The following is a 25,981-nucleotide window of genomic DNA, read 5'->3' as shown; positions in this document are numbered from 1 at the left end:
CTGGCTATCTCTTTGCCTGAATTTCGGGGGACAAAAAATCCGCGATGGAAAGCCTTTGTACGACCGGGACTCTTTATCCATTGTAACGGCGAAACGCATCCTAAATTGCAACAGCCCCCACCCCCGCTGTTACGCTGTTCAACACATGTCTAGACTTTCGACCGGCGACGCACGCTTCTTACAAATTCTTCTGCGACACGCGCGGAACCGCAAACGTTTCTTCCATTTCGTTCGCGGATTCCGCGAAAACTGATATTTGAAAGGATTTAACCTGTAGTTGATTTTGATCAGGTTTATAGTAGTTGTTCGATGATTCTAAGATTCGTTAGAAAATAATCCGCCAAACTTTGATCTAAATTCTAGTATAGTATCAATGAAATTTTAAGTTTAAATATACATCTAAAAATTAGGATTCTTATAAATAATCTGTGAGACATTACCAAAATATTCATCTACAAATATTAATAGCTTCCGTTTATTTTGTGCTGAATTACTTATTTATTTATTTATTAATGCTTTAAACCGAGTGATTTATTTAGCATATAGAGAATTGTTACATGTACAATAATTATTATTAGTTTCTGAATTCTCTCTTGCGAAACATTGTCTAATGAAATTATAAATTATTCGTAGTTATTGTTTTCGAGCAGCGTCTAACATAAATCATTAAAACTTCTGGTGACTGCAAATATATGTGGAATATTGTATTAATTTTCGTCTTAATTTTTGTTTATTGCAAATTGCAAGATAGCGAATTCTATAAAGCTTGTCTGACAGAGGATTTATGCCATTTAAATTGGATGACTAGCGAGATGGTACGTTAAACAATTCTATGGCAAATACTCTTACATGATTCACGAACCGCTTTTAATCATTGTAGTTTCGATAAAACATAAAGGTATCATGAGTTTCCATATTCATTGCGCAAAATGCAATAAACAACAGTGCGTCATTTGGAAAAATAATAAACTCTTAACAATGCAAAAGCATGAAACCGATGCGTTTATAATGAAACAAAATTACTAATAAATCAAATCAATTTCCTGGACGAATATTTCAGCGTTCAATTATACTGTGGCAGCATTTTCCAATATTCAAATCAGCATTATTAAAAGATAATGTTTCAAATAAAATGGGGTAAAATTTAATTTAAAAATCCCGAGTTATAGTTGCCGAACACGATTCATTAGATAGTTTACATTAATTGCCATCGACTCGCGGGATATTTTATCGTACAGTTATACAATAATTGGGTCGTCGTAGAGGAAAAATTTAAAACGACTTTCGAATATTGCCCGGTGTGAAAATTACGATTTCACCAGTGAACAATGCTGCGCTCGTATAAATGTCAAAATAATGCGTGGTTAAGCCGATTACGTTCGAAAGAAGATTAGGAATGCTCTGTTGAAACGTTTTTGTTCTCCGACTGTATTCCATTGACGTACCTACAGTGCCGCTCAAAAATATTCGAACACTTTCTTGTCATCTAGATAATTTAATTTTGTAAGGAAATGATATAGAATGATTTTATCGTTCGTAATGATTACTATTATGTATATGTATATGTATATTTAGGTATCGATGAATAGCAAAATCTGTTTTCACGTACAAATTTTTCAGTGAAAATGAAATAACGTAATTGAAGTCTATAAATACGAAATCTGATGAGATAATAACACGAGTAAAAATATTCGAAAAAATATTGATAATGCTCTTTTTCGAATTTTGCTATTACTTGGAACGACAAAAAAATAAAAATCTCTCGTTTTAATTTTTTCATCTGAGTGTATAACAAAAATTTTCAAAATGTCTTTCGTAGATCTCGATAACTTGTATACATGTTGAAAATTTTATCACAGTTTTATCACGATTTTGACCAAAAACTATAAGAAATCTGCGGTTTCTAAAATCCTTCAGCGCCGACTCTGTAGCTCGACTCTGGGCTAACTGATTTCGATCAAATTTTCGGCACTCATATAAGTTACCGAGATCTACAAAAGACATTTGTTAAATTTTTGTTACAGGCTCAGATAAAAATGTTAAAAAGCAACGATTTTTAATTTTTTCTTTTCATTCAAAGTAATGGCAAAGTTAAAAAAAAAAGAAACTTTAGCCATCGTCTAGTAGTTCTAGTCCTTCCATCATGTAAAAAAAAATTCAAGTCGTTTAGTTCAGTTTTGAAAAATTTATTGCGTTTTAAAAAGTATACGAACACTTTTGTGGGTCACTGCACCTCAGAACGGTTATGAAACTTTTTCGGTTCTTCATAACTGTTTCAGTCAGAACCGATACATAACAGTTTTAAACAGTTATTTTCGGAACCTTTATAATCCCTGTAATTGAGTGTCTATGTATGAACACCAGATGACAAATTACGTACAGTAAATTCTTCCCAATTGTCCTTCAGCTTCTAAACAAAGACGCACAATTTGGAAAGATGAAATACGATTATTTACGTTTATATAGTTATTTTGTTTATTAATTATTGTTTATATAGTTATTGTTTATATAGTTTATATACGATTATATACGTTTTTATAGTTGTTGACAATCGGCGACTATAAAAACGAACCGCGAGCTCGAATAATCGTATCTCCTCTTCCCAAATTGTCCACTTTTGTTTACAAGCTGTGGAACAATTGCAGAGAATTTACTGACTCTCGCAGAGATAATACTGCCATGGAGAATAATATCCCTTTTTCCATTAAAGAATAACAAGGAATGGTGTACATCGGAATTTTTGATGTTTACGTAATATATGTGCGCTGCTACTACACATTTTGTAAGTGTCCGAGTACGTTTGCGCGGTAGTGTATATCAGTCGCAACCAGGTTACAAGCCGCGAATGTTCGCCACAAACTCGCGTATTTTTCCGTTTTACAAAGGTAAACGTTAAAAACTGCAGTATACGTGCAGCACGGTCGAACTGCGAAGAGAGAGAGAGAGAGAGCGAGAGAGCGAGCGAGAGAGAGAGAGACATACAGACAGACAGACATGTTTATTTCGAGTTTATCCACCGCCGCAATAATGCAACGACTTAAACGCTATAGCGTTATAAATTTCGCAAACCCGCGGATTTTAAATGGCCTTTCCGGGCGACAAAACTCGGAACGGGGATTTATATTGAATTTCAGCGAGACATCGTTGGAACACGGACGGCAAATATAACAAGTGTCCTAAACTACAGAAACATAGTGACCGATAAATAATTTTCACCGTTCAGCCAACAGTTTTGTGCGGCGACAACAGTAATTCCTGCGATTTTATTGATCGGACAATGTAAAGTTTAATATTACGCAAGGAGAAATTTCCTGTTCCTTTTTATGAAACGGTTGAAAGCACAAAAACTGTTTACTCACAATTTGACAGAGTGACCGACTTTTAGTTCACGAAAAACTTATAAATTATTCCATCTATTAATTTATATAATTAAAATTAAACGATATTAAATTGAATTTGAATTAGAAATAATCTGCTACAAAGTGGAGCCAATACGAAATAAATTGTGTAGTTATAGTGTAATGGTATAAGAATCTACGGTGATACAGTGCAATTAAGACAATCTTAAATTGAATTTAGATAATAACTATTCATTACAAAATGAAACGAATAAAATATAAATTATAAGTTCACATAATGTGAAAAATGTACTAAAGTACATGATGGTATAAAAATCGGCGATGATGAAATACAATTAAGAGAATCTCAAATTGATTTTGGATAGTAATGATGTACAACAAAATGAAACAAACAAAATTATCAACATCGCGATATAAAAAATATACGTAAAATATTTTCGCGAATTCTTTCAAACAAAACTTTAAAATTTGCACATTAACATATAGTATATTATATTTATGTAGAATCAATTTAACATCCATTAACGTATAAACTTGTACAATTAAGATCGACAACATTTTCACTGAATTCTCGCCATAAAAAAATTTCTCATCAGCAAAGCAAACGTTTCTCTACTTGCGCGTTCGATCTACTTAAACATATCTCTAATTTCGAGTAACCGATCGATTAGAAACAAGCCACTTATTCCAACCCGCCGTGTTCCCCTATCGTCGTAGCCGGCATCGGTTAAAAACAAACATTCGGCGAACAATTTATCGGCCGACTATCGATCGAATAATTCGTTGGAATTACTATTATCGAATCGTTCCCCCGGTCGTACCAAGAAACTCTCGAACCTCCCGCCACCGTCGCGGAGTCTTATCGCGGTAATCAAGATAAAACAATCAACAACGCTCCCTCGGGAGCTAGTTACTCTAATCGCTACACGTACACCCACCCCCGCGTCGGCCTGTGATTGGGACACCGAAACGACCACTTGTAAGCAAGAAAGATTCGAAACTGGTTCCACACCCTCGAAATGATACGTCGATTGCCGTTCTTCCCTTTTTTTTATCGGAAGATCCGAGGCACACCAGTGTCCACCCACACAGCCGTGCTTTGACGTTGGACCGGACGCTTATCGATCGTGGAATTTATTTCTTTTCGTATCTCTTCAGTCTCTACCAGCATTGTCCGGCTCTATCTCTCCCAGCATTTTCCACCCTCGTCTCTCTCTCTCTCTTTTTCGCTCATCCTTTGTCTCTCTTCTTCTCTCTCTCTCTCTCTTTCTCTCTCTCGCTCCCTCTCCTAGCATTCACCCTCTATTCCTCCCCATCAGGCCTCGCTATCTTTTTCTCCTTCTGGCCGCTCGGTTTCTCCCTGGAACGAACTCTCATCCAGCCACTATCACCGATCCCGCTCTTTATCCCGAATCACCGTGAGCCCGGTCTCTCATTCCCATTTTGTTTCCCTTCCTCCCTCCCACCCCCTTTCTCTCTCTCTCTCTCTCTCTCTCTCTCTTCCTCTCCTGCGCCGGTTGTACAGATAGGTGAGATTAAGCTCCGCAATGACGCCGCTGTGGTTATCAGGAGATTGCATTTTAGCATAATAGGCACGAGGCTGCATTGTAGCCGTTTCGAGCGACGTGCGTCGCGAGAGTGATGTGCGTCGGGCATTTATCATGGTCAGGTATTTCGCCCGTGTTCCAACCCCCGCCTCTTTCTCTCTTTCTTCCCACCGACGCCGACGACCGGCTGTCGGATAACCGCGACGCATACGCGGATGGATGCGGAGGGGCCGGTGCATTCATCGCCGATGCATGACTACTCTCCGTATTCGATGCATTTTGAGAGCATAATACCTGATGGAACACCGACGCCGACGCCGACGCCGACGCCGATGCCGACGCCAACGCCGGTACCGGCACCGACGGCGCTCGCCTTATTTATGCAAATCGGCCGCTCTGACGTAGCGCCATGGCAAATCTTCTCCCCGTTATCTTGCCGTGTCTTTCTGTTCAACTGCTCTGTGATTGCGCGAACTGCCGGTGCTACATGTATCACAGCGACAGACCTGTCCACGTGCATCGCAACTTCGTTCGATGCGAACGCTGAGATTTCGATCTTTCGACTGGCCAAGATGTGACGATTATCGATTAACCCATTCGCATCCGCAAGCGGCGACTGTGTCCACTATAACCAAATTAACTCTTTCGTGTAAAAAGTGTGTGTACGTAAGTAACTGAATTTAGCGCAACCCCATGCGAAGAGTCATCACAAAATAAAACTAAAATCCTTCTGCTTTTATTTAATGTATTTACATAAATGTGAACACACTATTCTATTTGCAATGGATTCTTGGGTAATAAATATGTATAATGTAATCATAATATTTATAATGACGTATTAGACAACAAACAATATGAAAAAGGAGTGTAAATAGTTCGAAAATTTGATTTACACTGAATTTCGATTATATGAAGAATATTTTTATTTGCATTATACTTTATTAATCTGTTCTGCTTCAATTCCTTTTTAATATTGTTTATTTTCTAATAATTCATTGTAACTATAATGATAACATCTGAAACCTAAATAGAAGAGAAGGTGAGAGAATGTGTAAATATCATAATAACCTTTTTTAATAGACAGACAAAATTTAAATGGTCTTTAAACATTTAAATATACGACGGGCGTCAACCGTCAAATTCGAGTTTGGCACAGAATATGATTGCGCCGAGAGTCGTCATTTTCATCTAAGGGTTTAACTATTTTTCTAAGATTAGTTACTAGATTAGTCAATTTTCCTTGTTATTTAACCAAATGGCAATTATACAAATTGTAAGTATCGATTACGAAATAGAGAAGAAATTATTGTTCATCTTGACGTTATTTACTTAAAAAACGTGTGTCTTTATGGAAATCCTGCACTTGCTTTTTGGTAAAATACGTTTTTAATCATTCACGCTATTTCATAAATCCATATTATATCTACAAATATAATAACAAATATGGTTTCTTTTATTAATCTTGATCACTATGAAATTTTATTAATCTTCCATTGCTATGGAATAGTTACACGATTTCACCAAAATATCAGGTAACTTTACGGAAACTGCCACTGTATACTTTACATGTATGTATACAGGGTATGTTTCCGATAAAAACAAAACTCTTTTCGATGAAAACTAATCTGCGTTTAACCAGCAAGAAATTGCAATTCAAAATGAAAGCGGAAAAGATTTTATCTTTAACAAAAACTTAGTCACCTTGATGTTTTTACCGTCGTATTTTCTTGCTTGTTAAATGCACATTAATTTTCATACGAAACATTATTTTGTCAGACAATTGAAGATGGCTGAAAAATCGAGGGGACTAATTTATGACGCAGCCTGTATACATAGTTATGTATCTCATTTAAAATTTGGGCGGATCATTCTCGAAGCTTGATTACACTGATTACATGGGTTAGAGAAGACGAGTTTCAGTTTCTTTTAGTACATATGTTATTTTGCAATGTCATGATCGTATTGTCAGTTCTGTCACGATTATTTTCTCATTTTCAATTATGTCGCGGATTGGCATTAGTTGGAAGAAGTTCTGCATAATATCGTGAGTTTTTGTTTTCCTTATCGTGGTAGATATTCTGTTTCACTCTTCATTGTTGGCTGCATGCGGCGCGATGGCGAGGGTCTTTGTACGAGATTTGTGTCTTGATTTCACTTTTTAGAACGGATGCTGCTTCTTTGGCAGCTGTGTCCGCTTTTTCGTTGGCTGCTATACTCTGGTGAGATGAGACCCATGCAAAGATAATCCGCTTAGCATCATAGTTCAGTTCTGTGCATCAAGTTTTTCGAATGTTGTGTATGATTTCGGGTTTGTTCTTGTTGCTTGGGTTTCTTGTAACGTTAATTATTCTCATAGAGTCGGTATACATAATGGTTTCTCGGAAGCTATTTATTTGTACGTGGCAGAGATGGATGTGGCTTTCGGAATACGTCCTTTTTTCTTTATGAATAGTATCGTCGAAGATGTATTAGGTAGTTCAAAAAGTCATTTTGTTTTGCCAAAGAGAAATGATAGACGCTTTTTACTATCCACAGTATATATTACTCAACGATTAAAATTATTAATTGATATCGACCATTTTGTTTCTTTCTAGCTGCTTTGACATTCCATTTTCGGACAAGTCCTCTTTTTTATTTGCAAAACGGTTTAATCAATTTTACGGGAAGAACGAAATTATTTTCCAACCAACCCGATACAAACGAATCCAAATTTCTGGTCTGTTTTTGTAGCATAAGCGCGAATTTGATTGTAGTAAGAGTATTTGTTGTCTAACGAAGAGAAAGGTCAGATATCACTCCAGTCAAAGGCATTACGACTGACGGTATAATAAATAATAATTGAACTCATTGTCGGCTAAATTGCTTCACATTGTTATCATTTCCTTTTACTTGCATGCGCACAGAGATTCGTGGGCGAGAAATGATCCAGTCAACAGATTAAGCAGATCGTTCAATATATTAAGAGACAAGTGATGTAATTATAACTTTGGCTAGATTATAATTTTCAAATAATGTACGTAACATAACACCTTGAGAATTATAAATTCAAATCGCTAACTGTGTCACTATTTGAATCAGTGTTCTAACATAGTTTGACATCACTCAACTATGACGAATATCTAAAACAACGAACGAATAACGATTATCGAGAAAGTGACCATTTACTATAAACAAATAAAGTTCTACCGGACTTGATTTTCTTAAATATTATTTATAAAAATTAGAATTCACGTATGGAGTGCACAGGATGAATGAAGAATATTATTCTTATAGATAATAATATTTTTGAACTTCTATAAGTCGATTGATATTGGGTACTTTCACACTGGAACTATCAATCGACTGGTTTCTGATTTTTTCTTTTGTAGTTACTGAAATTATTACAATACTTTTACGAGAAACTTTAGCACTCGGTAGTTTTAGTGTTAATTATAAGCGTCTTTTAATATTAATGTACTACCTATCATTCCTCATCGTGAATGACAAAAATATATTACACTCCAGACACCAAGATCCGATGATTTCTGCAATATTCCACATCAGCATAATTATCTCCATTAAATAGATACGCATAACCGCCGAATGACATGCACTTTTCATAGACGAGAATAGTCTCATTTATACTTGCGCATAGTAATAGCTTAACGCGTACCTAAGTAAACAACTCAACGTATTATTACCTTCATAACCTTGATTTTCATCAATAAATCGATACGCCAAACATTACGATCCATGTTCGTCAAGCAAATAAATGAGGCGGTTAGAAACAAAGAGGTGTAACTGACATAATTGGTCAAATAAAGATAAGTGCACTAACTTTCCCGATTGCAATGAGATATTTTCTTCTTTTTTTATTCAAAGAAAACACACCTTTAGACATCTAGGTCTACAAGTCGTGGATATAAAAATATGTTATCTTATTCATAGGTGAGGAGTTGAAAATATGTGAAAAATAACATAAAAGATAAGAGAAGCAAACTATTTATACCAGAGATTCCTATTTCGCGTGTATGCAAGAACACGTGTATATGTGAAATTAACAGTTTCGAATTTGAACCCGTCTAATTCTTAATTCATCGTAACAAACTTAAAAAGAACTTTATAAGACACCACTGGCTATGAAGACAGACACAAGTACAAAAATCTACAAGAATTACTTGAACTTGAACTACCCATTCACCGTATCTTCTACAAAAATCTGAACTATCGAAATACATCTACAGTCAATGCCGATAAATGAATGATTGCAATCTTGAGCGATTGTTTATAAATTATTAACAACAAATTGCTTTTGTTTTAGTCATTGAGTTAAATTAAATACTAATTAAATAATCTTTTTATTTTGACTAATCAAGATTATGAAGAATGGATAAATTTAAACACATTTTCCTTTCAAATTATACATAACTTGAAAATATTAAGATGCTGATGGGTTTAAATGACACATTTAGTGGTTCATTTAAGACAGTTAAGACAGAAAACCAGCTACTTCAAAAATGTTTTATGACTAACAAGGAATTTTGAGTTCCAATGCGGAATCTTGAAGCTCGAAACAGCAAAATTGTCATTTATACTGCTTCGTTTTTTACCACGTCAATTTGCATCGATTCGTAATCACGGTAATTAGACAACAGAGCTTCCTAGGTGCGAGATTCGCGGCGTACGAAGCAAACCCGCATATTACAAACTTTTCACGGCATTCCATATTTAATGCAAGATGGAGACCGAATTATGAACACATGCAGGGCATGTGCAAGACCAGGGAAGATATATAAGCCCGTAATAAGGGTGGTAAGACTTCTGCAGCCATAAATTTCTGCAACAAACTTCTGCTACACCACTAATGCATATTAATAACAAACTTTGTTCCGCCACTGTTCGCGGGCTCAATGACCAACGAGGCTTCCGGCGACGTCTTCGACGCACGTCGCAAAAATGTCCCGGCTCGTTGCCACTTCGCTGCTGTATGTTTAAGGCTAATTAACCTGCATACGTATGTGCACGCGCGGCACACGCTCGCATTTCGTTCTGAGGGCATAATAAATTTCCCCCTTCGTCTCTCTCTCTCTCTCTCTCTCTCTCTCTCTCTCTCTCTCTCTCTCGTGCCTGCACACGCTCTTACACGCCTGCACACAGGGACGCGCGAGTGCAGGCGAGTTGCTGCGAAAGAGAAGGCGAAACAGAAGTGACCCACGCGCTCGCCTTTGTCTAGTTAGAGTGCACTCGCGTTCGTTCCAGTCTCCATGAGAACTTCACTTCGGCGGCAGAAACAGTCGTGTTTCATCGTTATGTAAGCTTAACTTGGATTAATATTTCTTCCTTTTAAAGCCCCTGTCGAGGTCCGTGAATTCGCCGAGCCATCAGGGGACTACGTGACAACGACGTCTTTCGTGCCGCTCCCTCATCTTGATTCTCGAAAAGCACTCGTATTCGCATCCATATCGCGACGGCTCCCCCATTTCGCCACTGGCTTCCAATTTCTTTTCGCCGTCCTTTTTGCGATACACTCTTATTAGCCGGGAAACTGACGTTGCCGGTGAACAGTTCGTGACTCGACTTTTTCAGCAGTCGTTATCGTCCGGCTCCTCTCTTAATCCCGAGCAACAACAACGCTCCGAGATAATATCGTCGTGAGTAATGAATATTAGACGACATCGTGTGGCTTCGACGCAAATTAGAGGCACGAGGTCAAAGCTTCGCCGCTTCGGACACCGTATTTTATTGCCAAGTGGATCTCTTGGATCTCTCGTAGATCGGAAAATCTAGGATACCTTTGCTTTCGTTGAATTTAGTAGAACAATTTGATCAGAATTTGATATTCGAATCTTCTCCGGATTGACGATGATCTTTGCTTAGATTAATCTCGTATCGTTAGTATTGTTTTTAATTTCCCGCTTCTTACTTTCAATAAAAACGAACGCAATTCGACGATTTTTGTTATCTTTTATGTAATTTTAATATTCTCATATAGGTCGCGATGTCGATGTAATTATTATATTACACACGTGAATTTTTCTACTATCTTTATTCTAAATTTTTGTTCCAGTATACTCATACTTCAAGTGAACAACGCTTCCCAGCTACTTGACTTGATTTCGGATTCACATCTTTTTAGCGAATACTGGTTCGCATAGGATACATTCTATTATTTAAGGTGAGGAATAATGAAGCACTAAACAACAAACCCCCACTTACTAAAACACCGCACGATTTTTTAAATCCAAAACGGTCTTAAATAAACAGATGTATCTAGTAATTATTCGTAAAAGTATCTTCAGAATCTCAGTAATTATGAAATAAAGAATTTAAAATATTCCTTTCCTCTTTCCTCTTGTTTTTCTACGTACAACAGGTGTTTTGCTACAGTTTAATACAATTTAGTTCGAACTTCAGTTACAAAAGCCAACAATATTTTCATCTTCTCTTTTATTCTAATAATCTATATCTATAAATACCATACTTAAAGAGGTCATGATTCGTGTTACGTAAAAGCGAGAAGCAATTAGGTATTGGCTGAAAACAAAGCACTTGATGTATCTACAAATATAGTATATTATCTTGACAATAGGCAATACGATGAAGATTTGATTACATTAATAAAGATTAGCGAACCATTAGCTGTGGTCTCGACAGCTCCAATGATATTGTTTCAGAGAACTAATATTTCGTGCTATGTATTTAATTGGAATATGAAATGATGAGATCCAGTTATTATAATAAGAGATAGAGATATATTTAATACTATTTTTGGCCTATTAACACTTTAGCCAGCTAGCTGTTTTTAACTTCCTAATTTTATTCAAATTCGCAAAACGTAAGAATGTTGGAGAAGTAATTGATTTTCATTTAATTGGATGAAATACTTTAATTTTATGGACTCTTTTTAAGTTGTTGGCGTGGCAGTTGAAGTGTTCAAGTTTTCGGAAACCAAACGGCACAACATTTGGAAGACAACAAATTTTTCCAAAACGATACTTTTTTACTTACTTGAAGCGTTTGTTAGCCGCACAGTTCAGGAATCACGCCGATAAATGCTCTTCGCACTAGTTGAAACGCACATATCCCGCGCAAAGATCTACCATCTTACATAATTCCGTTCGCCTCAACGCGACTAGATCAGCCATAATTGGCGATAAATTACAATTATCTGCGTCACGGTTTCCCTCCGAGAAATTTTCCTGCTGCCGCGTCGTTTTCATCGTCATTTCTATTTCTGGCTGACCGAGGAATTCGCAGCGATCTCGAAAAACCTAGCGAACTTCGCATCCGCACCATTGAGCACCGTTTATCGGTTTAACAAACAACAGAGCAGCTTTTGCCGCAGCCCGCCTAATTATTAACAACCGTTAATCAACTTGATCAGACTTAACCCAGATTCCGAGTCGAGCCGTGTCGATTTTGAATCCCCCGTCGAATCAGTTTCCCGCTCTATTAACGATAACGATTAATAAACCGCGAGCAACGAGATCGGCGTTTCAGCAAACTTTTCAGGGAACCGGTTCCAGTCGAGAGAATAAAAAAATGATGCCTATATACGAAGGCATCGATGATGCTATTGGATGCACTGTCTCAGCGTGCAATGGATCGAGCACCTTGATTATGAAATAAAGAACTTTTATAAATACAAGCTATTTAGTAAACCATTAACTTCTAAATTATTGCTTACTCTTTTTTAAGTTAGCTTTTATATTAACGCTTCTATTGTACAAGTACAAGTTCTATTGTACGATTCTATTGTACAAGTTCAATTTTAACAGTTACTGTGTATTTAATCGATAAATGTTCCCACAGAACATTTATTTCAAGATGCGAAAAGAATGATTACACGTAATTGCGTAAAATTTTTATTCTAACAGAAATTACTCCTTTGTTTTGAGAGTCGAGTATTATTATTCCTTCTGCATTTTTTTAAACAGGATTTAGGTTTATACGACGCGTAGTTTTGTCATGACAAAAAAACTCCGTTTTATATTTTGTTCTACATCGAAGGAGAAACAACATTTATTCTAGGGGAATGGTAAACAACATTTATTATTTCAGTAATGCCTTCTACAAAAGGCATTTTTTAAGTTTTCGTTATAAGCTCAGATAAAAGAGTTAAAAAAACGGAAGATTTTTTTTTTCGTTCCAAGTATGTAATAGCAAAATTTGAGAAAAGCATTTTAATCACTGTCTAATAGCTGCAACTTACAAGTGCAGAAATTAAATATATATCATTTGTAAAAGAACATTGTCATAACAAGATTGCATGTTTCAAGATTCTGTGGACATTGGTCGAGCTTGAAGTGTTCGTTCACTCGACGCAAGATCGAGTTCAAGGATGTACAAACTTAAGAGCAGGAGATTAACACGTTCCGTGCCGAGCTTTTTTTACTCGAATCTTCACACTTTGATATTTTACTAAAACTTGATGTATTACGTGCAATGATTAATTCTCGTACACATAACAACGTAACAAAAACTTATCAACGCCCATTCTTGCGGTGGAAATTGATTCTTCGGTTCTAAATTTCTTGTAAACAATTTGTTCAGTTCACTAAGTAAACATGCAAGCGTGTACCATCGATGGTACACGTGGCACGGAACGTGTTAATCCTTAACTGCGGACAGCCGAATTTCTGCAAGTATTCGCCAAAATTATACAATGGATATGATATTAACTTTTATATAGAAATTAAATGTAACACGTAATCACACATAATGGGAGTGACAAGGAGAGGAGAAGTTACTCGAAGTAATAACTTTTAGATCCACTTACGGTGGAAACAATAAGCAGTAACATTTACAGCCGTGTCTGTCGGATTTCAGGTTCGCAGTTAAGGGAACAATTATGAATAATCAGTTTAACAAACGTGCAGCCAAAATGTTCATTCACAGGATAATACCCCTATATCGTCTGGTCAGGCGAAGGAACGACGAGGCAAGTTTCGTTGCAATGTTGCCGCCGCAACAATGCCGGATAACGAGTTTAAACGAGAGCTAGTACCGATGATCTATGCTAAACGAGCTGGGAAAACAGGATCTCCGAAAGGCCGCGATAGAAAAACAAGTCCGGATAAACCGCGCGCGCGACTACATACTTATATCTTGAAGACGCGAGCTCCTGCGCCTCGGACTTCGGACAGGGAAGAAGCAGACGTTCCTTCCTGGCGTGGAGCAATTTCAGCCTCAAAGGACCCGTGGAGGTAAACCGGCTTTCATAGCTCGCGCAAAACAATTTCTGCTTCCGAGGATTAAAACGCTCCGAGAGACGGGGTCTCCTGTGACTTCGCGAGCAAGCAGGTTTGATTCCTCGGACGCTGGAAGACGAGCGCGCGATAGGTCTGCGGAGAACCGTTCCGGCTAAAAGTTTTATTCGCTTTTACACCCCCGTGTTTATCCACGTCCGACCGGGACGCGGATTAATCTCTCGCAAAATAATCAGTCGGCTACAAATAAATTGCATCGTCGCAGGTAACGAAACCGTTAAGGCGACGCGGATATTATTATTATTGTTGTTGTTGTTTTCGTGTTGTTATTATTATTATTATTATCATTGTTATTATTATTACGAGGGATTACCGTAACGATGCCAGCACATTTTCCGCCCATTAAAAGTCGCAGCTCAGTTATGCACCTGTCGCTGTGTACTGTATTTACAGATGCATTGAGAATGAACAAAGTGGAGCAACGGCAAGAGGTTCTCGGCCGAGTTATGGCTAAAGCCAGTTACCGACACATTCAGCATAAATTCTCGTTCATCTATAGTGACCACTTGAAAAACGGTATGACTTTTTTGATACGGGATCAAATGACTTGAATTCTTTTTAGATGACAGAAGGACCAATCTATTGGATAATGACTATAATACTTTTTTTAAATTTTGTTATTACTTGGAATGGCAAAAAAAAAGCAAAAATAAAAACTCATGTTTTTCAACTTTTATATCTGAACATATAACGAAAAGTTAAGCAATGCATTTCGTAGATCTCGTTAACTTATATGCATGCTGAAAATTTTAATTTCGGAAATTACACGATTTTTGCGACAGATGCGTGGGATGGATACGTTGGTAGCTTTGTAGCTGGATTTGTTCATCTTTAGGATGTATAAAAATTTCGTTTTCAGAGAAATGGTGAATGTTAGGTAGTGTTACGGCGATTCTAGCATGGCGCTCTGCAAGAAAGCGCCTATAACTGTTATATGATTGCTGTGTTTTATGTCAACTTTTATGCAAGCAACCAAAGCTTTTACAGTTGTTTGGCAATCGGGGTTTTCGTGAATCCAAACTATAATATTTTTAAATTTTAATTATACGGCAATATTTTTGATTTTATGATCTTTTCGAAATCCATAATTTTCCTCTCTGCTAGTATAAAAGAAACCGTTTTAAACAATTCGTGTGAAAAGTATGCCAGAAATGCTATTTATTGACTTGATTCTTCAACGTCAATCGTCTACGTCTGCATATGTATACACTCCAAATAACAGCGAATTGCGCTTCAAAAAAGCAAATAGTCGTCTATCTTTACGACAGTTAGGGGAAGAACGTTGTCTTCCAAGAATTCAAACACGATTTTTTACTTCTGATATTATAGGACACTTTTCTTCGAAACCAGCGACAGAATATATGCTAAATAAATCACACGTAATAAGCAACATCGCCGCAAGATCTGACGCACAACTACGAATTATACAATTCGTAATTTTTCTAATTTTTCAGATCGGAAGAATCGAATTATACATATGTTGATTTGCTTTTAAAGAAAACAACATAACAGCCGACAAAAATATGTATGAAGCTTAAAAAACGTCAGGTAATTGCTTTTGCAGAAATCATGGTAAATAAATCCAAGGATCAATATTTTCCATTACAAATCAATTGGAATAATACAAAGAATAAAGAAAGTTTAATGTATGAAATTCGTGTGAAATTTTAATGTATGAAAAGTCACATAAATGTAATATTTAATCTAACTCGAAATGAAATAAATTTCCCAGTTTGCCCCTGCCAATACAACGAAAGTGCAAAAATGCTGTTCAGAGCAATAACAGTTAAATTGTAATTTTCGAAATGGCTAGAATTTCTTGGTCGAAACGGAATTGCAGGTTTAATTGTACAGATTTGCTATGAAAATTGTGAATATTGATCACCACTGCAATACAGCGCTGATAAACGCAGCATGCTCCAGCTTTAGACTCAATTTATTAGATGATGCACATGAAACTGCGGATTTCATATACATATTCCTATATGTATGCATACGGTATAGCTTTTTTCTGTAATTTATTTCACATTTCAGTCATTTCTTTTTAAATATAAATTTGACGGCTTTCAACTTAAATCATGCAATCAAATATGCGAAAAAATTGTATAAATCTTTATTTTTTGGAAAATGTATGTTTTTTAAATACGTATTTTAATAACAAGTTAGCTATCACTTTCAAAAAAACATCGCACTTCAGTTTCTCCTACTTTTGGAATTATAATTTGTATTAAACCCTAACTGCATGCGCAGGGTTTGTCCTTTCTTTTAACAATCGGATGACGAGTCTCGAATATAGATATTGTTATTTGGCTATATATTTTGTCGGAAAAATTCGCCGTTCAAGTGTTAAGTAGAAAAACTTAGAATTGACAGAACTTTTGTCATTTGAATTAAATTGTAATGCGCGAATTAGGGAGAAATTACCGTATTCACATTTGTTTCTTCTTGATATTCTAGTTTAAAATTATAAAAATCATAACAAAAATTGCGAGTGTAACCAGGCTTACAGATGACACTTTTAGCGATATTACTAGCGTTTTCCTAAAGTATGTATCAATTAATTCAATCTGTGCTGAATCGTAATAATTCGTCATGAACATTTGGAAATGAACAGGCGACCGAAGAATTCCAATAAGCAAATTTCGCGCAAACGGGATGCAACACTTTTCCATCCTCTTCTATTTTTTTAGACGAGCTCCGTCCGAAGCGAGAAAACGGTGCAAAATATGAAAATCTCGTGACAATAGAGTTTCAACGCGATTGCTTTATATCCTTAATCTTCGTCGCTCATTACCAGTTTCATTAAGTCTCGGAATTAATTTCCGCCCCAGGCTTTTTCCACGAAGTTTTTTGGAAATTCTTCACTCAAGCAACCGCGGAAGCTTAAAATTCATTTCCCACGGTAAATTGAATCCTCTTATTACTACTGATACCCACTGAGAAAATATGGTAACCGCTGAAAAATTGGTTCGACCTTCTTCGATCTATTCATTCGAAGATAATCCGCCAGTTTCGTCGAAATTCTAGAATATTGTTTATAATTAGGTAATTAATACGAATTTTAGTAAGCTTAAATATATAGGTATAAAAATTAGGATTTTTATAAACAATTCGTGAAACTCTATTCTAAATTTTCTCACTTTTAGTCCATGTTTCTTTTCAATCAAGTTAAATGTCATTATTAAATTCTTTACTGTATCACATTTAAATTGTGATTAATGTGTAATGTTATATAACAATGACACAATTGGATTTATTTAAACTTCGTACGAATTTTATTGTAATGTAGACTTGAATGAAGAAGTTCATCGAGAAATTTTTCATAGAAATATTTTTGTAATATCAAGAATTGTAAACAAAAATAACCATGACATAAACCAGGCATCCTGACTTGGTAGTTCGAGTGTTAAATTCGCGTATTAAGTCATGTCGAACAGAAATTCGCAGATCGTTTAGGTTGTGTTGTTAAAATAGTTTCAAACACGATAGGTTAATGATATTGTTATGCAAATGTTAGACAGAAATTGTTTCATACATTATTTTAAATAGTCTGCGGGATCTTTATGCGATACAAGAATTGTCGAAGTTGATTGTAAGAATTATAGGATAGTGTCTATTTATACAATATAATAATATATTATAAATATATATCCTCTAAATTTCTTATGTTTGTCATGAATGTTTAATATCCGTTTTCTAATTATAAACTACTGTTCAGAGAAAGGTTCGCCTTAGATGATTAGATAAGAGGGCCGGAAACCCAATATGTATATTGACTCGAGTCGTGACTAAATTTTATGCACTTCTGCCTAAAATAACTGGATTAAATATAAAACTGTGAAGACATTAGAAGAATTGAAGAATGTGTTTTTAATGTATGCAACTTATTAAAATGGCTAAAACACGAAAGACATTTTTATCAGACTTAAGCTTCCTAGGATCAACTTGGACAGTTTTCATTTTGCATAAAACTCTGCGGTCTAGCCATAACAGCAAAGTGAAAGAAATACCTCACACATACGTATAATAATTTTTAAAATAATACTGTCGAGAGACTTATATGACCAGACCTCTACAAATTAAAGATACTACAATTTCGATAGATAATTTTCATCGGAAACTACAGCAGCACAACATCGAACCATGGGAATAAAATACCGTTCGGTGGTGCATAAGAACTGCATATTGTCGTCAGAAGAGTAAACTTAATAATTTTCAGTGCACACAATCGAAATAATACCTGGCAGCCCGTGTTTAATTTCTGTATCGGATTTTCAAACAATATTAAATATTCATTAATATGCGCGGACCTTGATGAACGCCCAATATCTTACTCCGCCGCTGCGTAGAGCGCCCCCGAAACGGAAGCAAGCTCGACGACAAACGTAGTAAACTAATTACCACCGGGTCCCGTCGAATTCGGTATCGAAATTAATCCGAACGTCCAGGTCGGTAAAGTCAGATATCATCGATAATTACCGGACACGCATTATTCGTTGACATCCTAATTACAACAAACACAGAAGCGTTATAAGCGGCACGTTCCGACGAATGCGCGCTGATTGGTTGAAACCAATTACCCTTCGCCATCCATGCGTTCGGTTAATCGCCGCGCGCGTCCACGTCCATGCCCCGTATTAAATAAATATCGCGAAATCTACTTCGGAACTGTCCGCCGGTATGCCGGAAAATATTTGAAAAAACTGATACCTTCCGATGAGAGGAAAATATGACGAGGTACATATCCGTTAAGCGCTCTATTGTTGTTTCCGCAACTACTACCCCAGCCGGAAAGTATTCGATGAAACGCACCAAGCGTTAATTGAACGTGAACAATATTTTTATTGCTGGTAGAGGACAACTATCAACGTAATGGTCCTTCGTGTATAAGTCAAATGTTAACCCGAGAAAGATAACCTACGTCGCAGAGGCGCCTGCGAAGACTGTTGATTTTTGTTAATTTTTCATAGAGGTCTAGTGATTTAAGTTTAAAATTACTTAAAATATAAAAAAATATAATATAAATGCATTTTATTTTTACAATAATGCCAAACCTTTAAAATGACTAGATTAACTTAAATAAATATCCATTGTTAGTATACAATTGACGCCTTAGAAAAGCATGCGCCTCTGAAGCGTATGGTTATCTTTTACGTACGTTGTCATATGGTTATCTTTCTAGGGTTAATGTCGAAACGAATATGTTTACTGTCTTGCAAACACGTGTTCTAGATAGTAACACATATTCGCCCGGTAATATTCCTGCAGTCACTATTTTAACGCATTTATGTTTACGTAAATTATAATTTAGTCTGCCAAGTGGATCGAATTTTGTTGGTTTGGTACGCTTTGTCGGTTTTAATGAGAATTAAAAGAACAAGGATCAATTATTTTCTGTAATATACAAATGACGCATTTTCGTCATACGGACGAATATGTGTTAAGAATATTTTTCGGCTTTCTTTAACTTTATAGTAACTTAATGCTACATGCAATAATTATTTATACTCAATTTATCGACAAATCTAATTATTATCATAAACGGAATCTTAAGACAATATGGGGAATAGCAATTTAAGTTTAGCAAATATTCTAGACATTGAGAAAATAACCTTGGCAACCCTCGGTTTATAGTAACTGATAATGCTACTTGTAGTTATTTTTCAAGATCGATTTCACAACAACTTTAATCATCATCACGAAATTTAATCATCATCACGCCGTCGATCGCGCGATCGTCGATCGTCAAAGTCATTGGGCTGGAGGGGGGGGGGGGTGTACCCTTCGTGCTCGCTCGGCTGAATGTCAAAGCTCAATCAGTCGGGACTTGACTAATGGTGGAATCAGACGTGTTTCAAGACAGCTCTTCCAATAATGTCGATCGTCAAAGTCATTGGGTGGGGGGGGGGGGGGGGTACCCTTCGTGCTCGCTCGGCTGAATGTCAAAGCTCAATCAGTCGGGACTTGACTAATGGTGGAATCAGACGTGTTTCAAGACAGCTCTTCCAATAATGTCGATCGTCAAAGTCATTGGGTGGGGGGGGGGGGGGGTGTACCCTTCGTGCTAGCTCGGCTCAATGTCAAAGCTCAATCAGTCGGGACTTGACTAATGGTGGAATCAGACGTGTTTCAAGACAGTTCTGCCAATAATGTCGATCGTCAAAGTCATTGGGGGGGGGGGAGGGGGGGTGTACCCTTCGTGCTCGCTCGGCTCAATGTCAAAGCTCAATCAGTCGGGACTTGACTAATGGTGGAATCAGACGTGTTTCAAGACAGCTCTTCCAATAATGTCGATCGTCAAAGTCATTGGGTGGGGGGAGGGGGGGGGGATGTACCCTTCGTGCTCGCTCGGCTCAATGTCAAAGCTCAATCAGTCGGGACTTGACTAATGGTGGAAGCAGACGTGTTTCAAGACAGCACTTCCAATAATGTCGATCGTCAAAGTCATTGGGGGGGGGGGCAGGGGGGTGTACCCTTCGTGCTCACTCGGCTGAATGTCAAAGCTCAATCAGTCGGGACTTGACTAATGGTGGAATCAGACGTGTTTCAAGACAGCTCTTCCAATAATGTCGATCGTCAAAGTCATTGGGGGGGGGCGGGGGGGGGGGTACCCTTCGTGCTCGCTCGGCTGAATGTCAAAGCTCAATCAGTCGGGACTTGACTAATGGTGGAATCAGACGTGTTTCAAGACAGCTCTTCCAATAATGTCGATCGTCAAAGTCATTGGGGGGGGGCGGGGGGGGGGTACCCTTCGTGCTCGCTCGGCTGAATGTCAAAGCTCAATCAGTCGGGACTTGACTAATGGTGGAATCAGACGTGTTTCAAGACAGCACTTCCAATAATGTCGATCGTCAAAGTCATTGGGGGGGGGGGGCAGGGGGGTGTACCCTTCGTGCTCGCTCGGCTGAATGTCAAAGCTCAATCAGTCGGGACTTGACTAATGGTGGAATCAGACGTGTTTCAAGACAGCACTTCCAATAATGTCGATCGTCAAAGTCATTGGGGGGGGGGGGCAGGGGGGTGTACCCTTCGTGCTCGCTCGGCTGAATGTCAAAGCTCAATCAGTCGGGACTTGACTAATGGTGGAATCAGACGTGTTTCAAGACAGCTCTTCCAATAATGTCGATCGTCAAAGTCATTGGGGGGGCGGGGGGGGGGTACCCTTCGTGCTCGCTCGGCTGAATGTCAAAGCTCAATCAGTCGGGACTTGACTAATGGTGGAATCAGACGTGTTTCAAGACAGCTCTTCCAATAATGTCGATCGTCAAAGTCATTGGGGGGGGGCGGGGGGGGGACCCTTCGTGCTCGCTCGGCTGAATGTCAAAGCTCAATCAGTCGGGACTTGACTAATGGTGGAATCAGACGTGTTTCAAGACAGCTCTTCCAATAATGTCGATCGTCAAAGTCATTGGGGGGGGGGGGGGCAGGAGGGTGTACCCTTCGTGCTCGCTCGGCTGAATGTCAAAGCTCAATCAGTCGGGACTTGACTAATGGTGGAATCAGACGTGTTTCAAGACAGCTCTTCCAATAATGTCGATCGTCAAAGTCATTGGGGGGGGGGGGGGGGCAGGAGGGTGTACCCTTCGTGCTCGCTCGGCTGAATGTCAAAGCTCAATCAGTCGGGACTTGACTAATGGTGGAATCAGACGTGTTTCAAGACAGCTCTTCCAATAATGTCGATCGTCAAAGTCATTGGGGGGGGGGGGGGGGGTACCCTTCGTGCTCGCTCGGCTCAATGTCATTGCTCGATTAGTCGTTACTCGTTTAGTGGAAGAATCAGTTGCATTTGAGGAAAGCTCTTGCAAAAGTGATATTTTTATAAATTAAATTGTTAAGAATAAAGATATAATATAATTTTCAAGGAACGTTATTGCGTTAAATTACTTAATTAATTGTTGGAACAACTACTATAACAGAATATAACAGAAAGTGTACAGAATCGAAGTAAATTGGATATTTTCACACGTGTCAGACAGTGCACAATAAATTTAATTTTTCGGAAAGTTTATTGTTAATCGAAATTCGTTCTGCTTCCTTCTAAAATCAATGTTAATTAATTTTCTATCTAATTCGAATCTAAATTTACTTAACAGTCGGTAAAATTATTAATAGTTATTTGTCAAAATCGTATCTCTAATTTCAACGCGAATTTCCAAATGGTTTCCGATAATTTCTAAATCTTTTCCGCGGATGGAAATTAATATTTTCGATTAAAATCTTAAATGCGTGTGCTATGGAAACTTGGACACTTCTTGATGATGCTACTCTCTCTACGCTGCTACTCTCTCTACGCTGCTACTCTCTCTACGCTGCTACTCTCTCTACGCTGCTACTCTCTTCTACTTCTTCCTACTACAAATTCCAGGACCAACATAGCATCGAAATGTAAGTCGATCTTATTTGACCAGTAGTTCTCTCAATTTTTTCGAGTACAGTGACCACATACTTGTTGCGAATTCTATTGTATATTTAGTTAGGATGTATTCTTTTTAATGACTTGCGTTTTCCGTTCGAATTCAATTGCCGTTACCATTGCCAATACTTCTGTCATTGTTACTTCCATTAAATTTTTGACATTACTATTGCCGTTACCCTCGCCAATACCTCTATCATCGTTACTTCCATTACTTTTTTGCCATTGCTATTGCCGTTACTTCTCGAGCAATTAAATTCACGCGTAGTCATCGAAACAGATTAATTTTGAAGAATAATTCGAAACTAATAACCCCATTTTAGCTAGGATTTTCAGGTTCTTTATTTTCAGATTCTTTATTTTCAGGTTAATACTATCGTAAGACAAAACTTATGGTGTATATTATCATGTATATTATTATGTATATGTATTGTTAATTGGTCACTGTACTCGCTGCAATAGTAATAGTAGTTCTTGTAGTAGTAGTAGTATTTGGGCAGGCTTTGCCGCCCCAACGATCAGCGCAGATGGACACATCCGCGACTTGCAATAGCGTTGCGAAATAATCTCGCGTTGTTTCGCTTCATTTTTAACAGAGATGAAAATTAGCGTCGCGAATAAAACCATCGCGATTATCATTAGCATCGAAATTAATTATTCAAAGTATAGCGTCGCGAATGAAAGAATCGCGATTTCATTTGGTTCGACATGCAAGAAGCGTCAAAGATAGCGTTGCGACTAAGTACGCTCGCGTTTCAAGTTTGAAATTTTCGAAGATCATCAAAGTCCACTCGCTTTTGCATCTCTGTTCATTGAATTAGCGTCGCGACAATACAATCGCGTTGCAATAGTTTACCTTCCGACTTTTCAGGCGCCCATGCTGCAGCTGTAACGTAGGGCCTCGCCGCCCCAACAACAACTCGGATGGGCACATCCGCGACTTGCCATAGCGTTGCGAATGATTCACGCGTTGTTATAATTAATTTCGAACAGAAATCATAGCGTTACGAATAAAATAGACGCGACTTTTCTTTGTATAATCAAGCACAATAGCTTTGAATATAGCGTTGCGAACTAATCGCGTTTCAACTTTGCAATTCTATCAGATTTCTCGAAGTCTACAGACTCGTTCTTTCCAGAAAGTAAAGTTAAATCTTTCGGATTTCTGTTCGATGCATTAGCGTAGCGTCGAAATAATCGCGTTGCCAGTAGCTTCGTTCGTCTTTCCAGGCGCCCATTCCGCAGTTGCAACAATGGACCGAGGTCCCAACGATCAGCTGGGTTGGGCACATCGCGATTTTTCCATCCTAGCGTTGCGAAATGAATTCTCGCGTTTTGTCTTCGAATTAGTTTCGAAGTTAGCGTTGCGAGAATAATCGCGTTGCAGTAGCTTCGTTCGTCTTTCAGAGCCCATGCCGCAGTTGCAACGCTCCGCAGTGCAGGCATTCGCGATTTTCCTTAGAGTCGCGAGACGAAATTAACAACGCGTTGTATTAGCGTCGCGAAAAATTGCCAATGCGTTGTATCAGAATTGCGAAAACTGCCAACGCGTTGTGTTAGAGTCGCGAAATAAATGCCGCACTGCGAGTTGCCGTTCCAAGGATCGCAGCATTGTCTCGCAATCGTCGACGATTCCCTTTAGAGTTGCGTGAAAACAAATCAAAGCTCGCGGGTGTTTTCGCTTCCGGATCTGAAGAATTAACATCGGATTTAATATTTAGACGAATTAGCACGAATTAATATCCACTTCTAATTCTCGTGGATTAGCGTCGCGAGAAAGGAGTCCGCGTTTCTTTGCCACTTTCATTTTGATTTCCTCTCTGGCATCCAAAATCAAATCGTAATTCTTATATTCGCAGACAATATCTTTGCAAAGCAGTGGAAGATCGTCACCACAGGAAGCGAGAATATTTTATTCCTACCTTCGGACTTTTTTAGGCCAGGTCCGAGCACGTGGTGCAAATGCCCGAAAAACCACTGCGGGCAGTAGGAATTCATTTTTGCAATCCGAGAATTTACAAGTCGTAGCAGTTGGCGCAAAATCGCGACGCACGTTACTTATGTCCAAGTCTTCGAGCTCCTTCTGTCGAGATTATCATCCGCCGAGGGTTTATCATCCGCGAGGGAGAAACATCGGCCGAAAGATGAGTCTTAATTAATAATTGCGCGCATCTTAGTTCATAATTGCCTGCGTCTTAGTCAAGCAGTGTTCTTAATGTAAGTTTGTTAGATTTCGTTTCCAATTATTTTCACACAAATTGCATTCGTCTGTGGGTTAACTTGGCACTCCTGTGCTGGTTTTAGGTTTTCTATTTTATCCTGTCACCCTTTTTGTATTCAGACTAACCATTTTCAATCATTTTAGGTACATTATAGAGAGTATCATCCGCCGTGGGATTATCATCCGTCGTGGGATGCGTTTTAATTTAGTGTTATTCCTCCGATAGGAGGTCCCTCAGGGGCTCGCTTGCGGGTGGGGCCCGCAAGTGAGTACGGGGGGTAGCGTCCCCGAGGTACCCGAGGCGCTTGTAGGTTGTTAGGGTTCTTAATTTAAGTTTGTTAAATTTTGTTTCCTCCATTCTCTCAAAAATTGCACTCGTGTGCGGGTTAGTTTGGCACTCGTGTGCTGGTTAGTGTGGCACTCGTGTGCTGGTTAGTGTGGCACTCGTGTGCTGGTCAGTGTGGCACTCGTGTGCTGGTCTTAGGTTTCGTATTTCGCCTTGTATTCAGACTAATTTGAATTCAATCATTTCAGGTTCATTACAGATATTATCATCCGCCGTGGGATGCGTCTTAGTTTCCTTCATTTTCCCAAAAATTGCACTCGTGTGCGGGTTAGCTTGGCACTCGTGTGCTGGTCTTAGGTTTCCCAATTTGACTTGTCACCTATTTTGTATTCATACTAACTAGAATTCAATCTTTTCAGGTTCATTACAGATATTATCATCCGCCGTGGGATTATCATCCGCCGAGGGATTCGTCTTAGTTATTAAGTGCGTGCGAGTTAGTTGATATGTGTATGTGTGGCTTAGTTTAAGATTCTTAACTTCTTGCCGTACTTTAACGGGTCTAGCTTTGAACAAAGATTTTTCTTAAGAATGAACATTAATTTATTGTTTCATTTTCGCCTAAATCTCTCTTCTTTTCAGTACAATATTTACTTGTTCAATGAAACGTAGTCTCACAATAATTAGAAATTTTCTTCTCCTTCTGAGAAATATTTACAATCGGGAAATTTCTAGTCATCATAAATTTAAAGAGAATGGTACGGCAAGGGGTTAAGATTGCTCAGGGGCCCTCGACCCACGGGAGCGCCCGTGGGGGGCACGGGGGGTAGCGTCCCCGAGATACCCGAGTCGCTAACTTCGCATATGTCCAGTATTATTGCCTTACTTTTACTTTTTCGCGTTTCGC

At 38.2% G+C, this 25,981-nt stretch overlaps 1 protein-coding gene and 1 long non-coding RNA gene across 11 annotated transcripts in view; one reads left to right on the top strand and one right to left on the bottom strand.

Moving 5' to 3' along the window:
• The window catches only part of LOC117227984 (uncharacterized), a 736,131-nt gene that overhangs the window by 282,119 nt on the left and 428,031 nt on the right, over positions 1–25,981 (bottom strand). Inside the window, exon 1 of one of the 10 annotated variants that reach the window (XM_076527161.1) lies at positions 11,894–11,998. The exons of the other annotated variants lie outside the window; for them this stretch is intronic. The gene's annotated coding sequence lies outside the window, so the exon portion shown is untranslated. Of the gene's footprint in view, positions 1–11,893; positions 11,999–25,981 lie in introns of those variants that run through there. 10 annotated transcript variants of the gene reach the window in all.
• LOC117227985 (uncharacterized) lies at positions 10,098–11,221 on the top strand. Its single transcript, XR_004492206.2, has 2 exons — positions 10,098–10,196; positions 10,953–11,221. It is a non-coding gene; the product is annotated as an uncharacterized LOC117227985 (long non-coding RNA).

This window comes from Megalopta genalis, chromosome 17, assembly GCF_051020955.1.
Source record: "Megalopta genalis isolate 19385.01 chromosome 17, iyMegGena1_principal, whole genome shotgun sequence".
Lineage (NCBI taxonomy): Eukaryota > Metazoa > Arthropoda > Insecta > Hymenoptera > Halictidae > Megalopta > Megalopta genalis.
Note: the sequence above shows the minus strand (reverse complement) of the source record. Positions and strands in the feature narration are given on the sequence as shown.